This window comes from Psammomys obesus, unplaced genomic scaffold, assembly GCF_907164565.1.
Source record: "Psammomys obesus unplaced genomic scaffold, mPsaObe1.curated_primary_1811, whole genome shotgun sequence".
Taxonomy (NCBI): Eukaryota; Metazoa; Chordata; class Mammalia; order Rodentia; family Muridae; genus Psammomys; species Psammomys obesus.
In genome coordinates, this window is record NW_026596452.1 from 2428542 (window position 1) to 2435100 (window position 6559).

Consider the following 6559-nt stretch of genomic DNA (forward strand, 5'->3'; position numbering starts at 1 on the left):
TTTTTTTTTTTTTTTTTTTTTTGAGTATTTTTGCTTCAATGTTCATAATGGAGATTGGCCTGAAATTCTCTTTCTTTGTTGGGTCTTTGTGTGGTTTAGGTAACAAGGTGACTGTGGCTTCATAGAATGAGTTTGGTAGTGTTCTTTATGTTTCTCTTTTGTGGAGTAGTTTGAAGAGTATTGCTTTAGCTATTCTTAGAAGGTCTGGTAGAATTCTGCACTGAAACCATATGGCCATGGGCTTTTTGTGGATAGAAGATTTTCATGAGAGCTTCTATTTCCTTAGGGGATATAGGACTATTTAATTGATTTACCTGGTCTTGATTCAGCTTTGGCAAGTGGAATTGATCAAGAAAATCATCCATTTCATTTAGATTTTCAAATTTTGTGGCATAAAGGCTTTTGAAGAAAGACCTAATGATTGTTTGGATTTTCTCAGTGTCTGTTGTTATGTCCCTGTTTTCATTTTTTATTTTTTTGATTTGGATAGTGTCTCTCTGCCTTTTAGATATTTGGCTAATGGTTTTTCCATCTTGTTAAATTTCTCAAAGAACCAGCTCTTGGTTTCATTGATTCTTTGAATTGTTTTATTTGTTTCTAATTTATTGATTTTAGCCTGGAGTTTGATTATTTCCAGCTGTCTACTCCTTTTTTTGTGTGTCTGCTTCTTTTTTTTTTTTTTTTTCCCCCCTAGGGCTTTTAGGTGAGCCATTAAATTGCTTGTTTGAGATGTTTCAAATTTCTTCTTGAAGGCACTTAGTGCTATGAACTTTCCTCTTAGCACTGCTTTCATTGTGTCCCATAAGTCTGGGTATGTTGTGCCTTCGTTTTCATTGAATTCTAGGAAAAGTTTTATTTCTTTCTTTATTTCTTCCCTGACCCAGCTGTCATTGAGTAGCATGTTGTTCAGTTTCCGTGTGTGTATAGGCTTTTTGCTCTTTCTGTTGTTGTTGAGGTCCAGCTTTAGTCCGTGGTGGTCAGATAAGATAAAATGTTTATTTCAGTCTTCTTGTATCTGTTGAGGCTTGCTTAGTGACCAAGTATATGGTCTATTTGGAGAAGGTTCCATGAGGTGCTGAGAAGAAGGTAAATTCTTTTGTATTTGGTTGAAAGGTTCTGTAGATGTGTGTTAGGTCCATTTGATTCCTGACTTCTGTTAGAGATATTGTTTCTTTGTTTAATTTTTGTTTTGTTGAGAGTGTGGTGTTGAAGTCTCCCACTGTTAGTGTGTGGGGAATCTATGTGTATTTTAAGTTTTATTAATGTTTCTTTTACAAATGTGGGTACCCTTTTATTTGTGGCATAGATGTTCAGGATTCTGATGTCTTCCTGGTTGAATTTTCCCTTGATGAGTATAAAGTGTCCTTCCCCATCTCTTTTTATTAACTTTGGTCGAAAGTCTATTTTATTAGATATTAGAATGGCTACTCCTGCTTGCTTCTTGGGTCCATTTGCTTAGAAAACCGTGTTCTAGCCCTTTACTCTCAGGTAATGTCTATCTTTGTGACTCAGGTGTCTATGCAACAGACTGTTGGTTCTTGTTTACACATCTATTCTGTTAAGTCTGTGTTTTTTTATTGGAGAATTCAGACCATTGATATTGAGAGAGATTAATAACTATTGTCTGTTAGATCCTCTGATTTTGATGTTGACTGTGGAAGTGTGTCTGTGCTTGGCTGCTTTTTGTTTTGCTGTAGTGAGGTTAATTATTTCTTGTGCTTTCTTGAAAGTAGTTAGTTTTCTTGGGTTGTATTTTTCCTTCTAGTATCTTCTGTAATGCTAGATTTGTGGGTAGGCATTGTTGACATTTGTTTTTGTCATTGAATATCTTGTTTTTTCAGTCTATGAGGACTGAGAGTTTTGCTGGATATAGTAGCCTGGGCTGACATTTATGTTCTCTTAGGGTCTGCATGATATCCGCCCAGGTCCTACTGGCTTTTGTAGTCTCTGTTGAGAATTCAGGTGTGATTCTGATGGGTTTGCCATTATATGTTACTTGGCCTTTTTCCCTTGCAGCTTTTAGTATTTTTTCTTTGTTCTGTATACTTACAGTTTTGATTATTATGTGGAGGTAGGATTTTCTTTTCTCGTCTAACTTATTAGGTGTTCTATAGGCTGCTTGTATGCTTATTGGCCTCTCCTTTAAGTTGGGGTAATTTTCTTCTATGATTTTGTTGAAAATATTATCTGGGCCTTGTAGCAGGGAATCTTCTTATTCCTCTATTCTTATTATCCTTAAGTTTTGTCTTTTCATGTTGTCTTGGATTTCTTGGACGGTCTGTTTCAAGAATTTTCTAAATTTAACATTTTCTTTGATGGATTCATGGATTTATTCCATTGTATCTTCCACAGCTGAGATTCTTTCTTCCATCTCTTGTAGTCTATTGGTTATTCTTGCCTCTGTAGTTCCCGTTTTCTTCCCTAAATTCTTCCTCTCCATTATTTCCTCCTTTTGTGTTTTCTTTAATTTTTCCAATTCTGTCTTTAGATCTTGAGCTGTTTTGTTGTTTTCCTTCACCTGTCTGACTGTATTTTCCTGTTTTTTTCTTCAATTCCTACACCTGTTTGTTTAAACATTCCTCTGTTTCTTTTATTTCTTTCAGTGATTTAATTATTTCCTCTCTAAAGGCCATAAACTGGCTGCATCTTCCTGTATTTCTTTATGGATGGCCGTAATCTGTTTGTCTTCAGCTTCCTCCATTTCTTTATGGATGGCCACAATCTGTTTGACTTTATCTTCCTCTAGTTCTTCATGCATTTCATTTGTTTCCTCTTTTATCCTCTTTATAAGCACAGATGTAAGGTCATCTTCTTGAATTTCAATTATGCTGGGGTGTGTAGGGCTTTTTGCTCCTGGATAACTGGGTTCTGGAGATGCCATATTACTCTGTCTTTTGTTGGTTGAGTTTTTTAGGTGTTAGATGTTAGTTCTGGTGCTTCCTGGAGTCTTGTGGTGAGAGAATTCCCTTGGTAGGAAGATGGTTTTTCCTGAAAGAGGCTTCCTCTGCTTTTTGGGTATGATCTTTGAATGGCCAGTGTTTTTCAGGAATTGTCACAACTCACCTCAGGCATATAGACCTGATTGTTAACTATGGTCTTTGTTAGTCAAGGAGGCTCTCCTCTCACCTGGAGAGGTCTTGGAGACACCTGCCCTGCTTCTGGGATTCTTGCTGTTAATTTAGTGAGCTACTGCCGTAACCTGGGTTCCCTGTGGTTTGATCAGTTTAGTTAGGGATAACTGACTGCCCCTTGGAGCAGTATCTGGGGCTGATCTCGGAGATCCCATCCTTCTGTAGGTCTGAGGTTGGAGTTCTGTGCCCCAGTACCCAAGTGGTAATCAGAGGCAGGTGAGCACGGCTCTCATGCTTGCAACAGGAGGCTAGAGCCTGGAGACTCTGGGTACTCAGAATCTTTTCTGGAGCTGGGTGTCCTGAGGTAGGCCCAGATATTTCCCCCACCGTGGGGTTTGCCCTCAACAGGGAGACCCAGACCGTGGTGTTTGGGGTGGCACGTAGAGTGCGCAGGCACTGGCGAGTGGTGTCTCCACGCTGGTGACTCAGCAGGAACCTGGGAACTTTTCTGGAGAACTTTTCCATGTGTGGTGGTGGGGTCAGCTGAATGCACTAAGCTGGGACCTTCTGTTTCCCTTGCCATGGGGTTTACAGGGAAACTCAGTCTCTGATGCTCTGGGGTGCACAGTTCTGTCTGTGAGGTAGAGTCGGGCACGCAGCAGGTCTCTGGACTGGTGGCTTAGCACCTGCTGGTCTGGGAGACTTTTCCAGGGATAGGCTGGGTTTCCTGAGGTCAGTCTTGTTTGCTTCCTTCCCTGTGGGTTTTTCTCCTGACTGGGACTCCCAGTCTCTATTGTTTTCTTGATTTTGTGACATAAGCTCTAGAGCTCTCAGGCATTGGTAGCATTATGTTTCTTGAACACCAAGCTGGTTTACTTGTTTCTGAGGGCCAGCCTCACAATTATTCAGAGTGTCCCTTGTCCTAGGGGAACTTTCAGTATTGTTAGTCTTGTTCATAAAGCTTTCTCTGTTGGCTCTGAGGAAAACAGCAGAACAGTTTTTTTAACTGTTAAACTTTTAACCATTTTAAACTGATTAAGCTTTTTATTGCTATACAATTTAAAGGAGCAAATATCTTGATTGTGTTCCGGTCATGTTAGTAGAACCATGAGAACCATAGTCCTGCTTCTGAGCCATGGGTTCTCGTGTGCAGCAAGGCAGGCTACTTCAATGAACTCCAGTTTGGAATAATTCCTGTCTTAGGTTTTTTTGTTTGTTTGTTTGTTTTGTTTTGGTTTGGTTTGATTGTTTTTTTCTTGTTCCTCTGACAAAATAACGAGAAAAAAAGCAACTTAAGGAAAGAAAGGTTTATTTTGGCTCTGAGCTCATGAGTATAATCCAGTGTTTCTCAGCCTATGGGTCACAGCCCCTTTGGGGTCGCAAATCAGATTTCTACATTACAGTATAAAATAGTATCAAATTTACAGTTATGATGTAGAAATAAAACAATTTTATGGCTGGGGGTCACTACACCATGAGAAACTGTAGTAGAGGGTTATAGCATTTGGAAATTTGAAAACCACATTATACTATTAACCCATCAGAGTGGTGCAGTCAAGGCTGCAGAAGCTGCTGATTACATCACATCTGCAGTCACGAAGAAAGTTGCTCAGCTAGCTTCCTCTTTTGTGCATGCAGTCCAGGACCCAGAATCTAAACACAAAATTCACTTGTCTTTCACATGTCTTGTCTAAATATAGCCTACCACTAATGGTAAATTTATGTTTAATTAATTAATAATTCAATCACTCAATTACTTATTTTGGTTTTTTGAGCAGGGGTTCTCTGTGTAATGTTGGCTGTCCTGGACTCATTTTGTAGACCAGGCTGGCCTCAAACTCACAGAGATCTGCCTGCCTCTGCCTCCCTGAGTGCTGGGATTACAGGCAGGTTCCTTAATAGTAATTTTATATGATACTTTTTATATTGCAGTTAAGACAGCTGAGAGTTTCTCTTAGGGCTGCTGCATAAACTTTTGTGCTTGTATTTGGGTGTGACCTATCATGTGATTTAAGCTGTAGAATTTTCTATTTGGATATATCATGTTGGCAGTTACAAAGTACCTATTTGGTGAATATTTTGGATTTGGGGTTTCATTTTGGGGATATATAATCTGTGTAATGCTTTGCCTATGGTAGGTGTTGTGGAGTTTGAGATCACTGAGGGGGGAAAAAAACCCATAGACTCAATTCAAATTGTAATTAGCTGAATTGATTTAAAAACTGCTAGAAGGGTGACAGCATTAAATCCGAATTGAAGGCATACTGAACAGAAGGGGCTAAGGAGGTTTTTTTTTTTTTAAAGTGTAGACCACAGTTATCTTGTTTCTATGAAAGTTGTAGCTGAAGGAGAAATTGCTACACCACCCTCAGCTACATGAGATGCTTTCTCGCCCTATACAGTGGTGAACAGGGAGTGTTGCAGAATCCAAAGAAGTTACAGCATTCTTGTGAGGGTAAGGGTTGTTAGAAGCTCATCTTTTCAGGAATTTAGGGCAGAATCCAGTGGCTACTAAGGAGGGTACCTGGTACAGAATGGGGAGTTTCCTTAGCCGTTACATTCCACACTGGCCTTGAACATATGAATCAAATCACTGATTCATGTTGAGGTACACAGTGATTCTGAACCTATAATCTAATATTTTAATAGTTGTTGTTTTGTTTTTTTTTTTTTTTAATGAGATGGCATAATTATAGTTCACTAGCCAAATTACATTCCCCACTAGCTCCAGGGCAGTGGTTCTCAGGCTCCATATGCTGTGATCCTCATGTTGTGGTGATTTCCCCTACCATAAAATTATTTTTTTGCCACTTCATAACTAATTTTGCTGCTGTTATGAATTGTAAGGTAAATATCCATGTTTTCCAATGGTCTTAGGCACTCCCTGTGAAAGGGTCATTCAACTTGCAAAGGAGTCGTGACCATAGGACAAGAACCACTGCTCTATGTGAATGAATTGAATCTGAGGAATATAATTTTAAGGGCCTTGGTATTTATATTGTTTGACACTCACATCCACAAGTGAGCATTAAGATGTATAAAGCAGAAAGACAAAGACAGGAAAATTTGGTAACCATGAATTAATCAGATTTTTTTTTTGTAACAGGTAATTGTGATACTGAGGGAGTCTGGAAGCCAGCATGGGTCCAGATATCCCAATAGGCACCATAGGTAGCCATTTACCCTTTTTCCAGATAGAAGGGAAGCAACTCATTTTGGTAGAGGAGAACTAGTTTCCTTAGACCTAACATAACTCTCTTCTTTAGCTGCTTCTCAGCTGAAATTAAGACATTGTTGTCAGGACCCAGGAAGACTGGAATGCCATTCAAAGGCCAGGAAAGGGCAGGGCTCATCTGTTTCTGCCCAGGTTCTGCTGGGCCACCTGGGGCTAGCTAAATACAGGCACCTTTGGAGTAGTCTGGAATGCTGGTCTAAATCAGGGATTCAAGCTGGTTGGAAATTCCATCAGAACCATCTGGTTGACATGG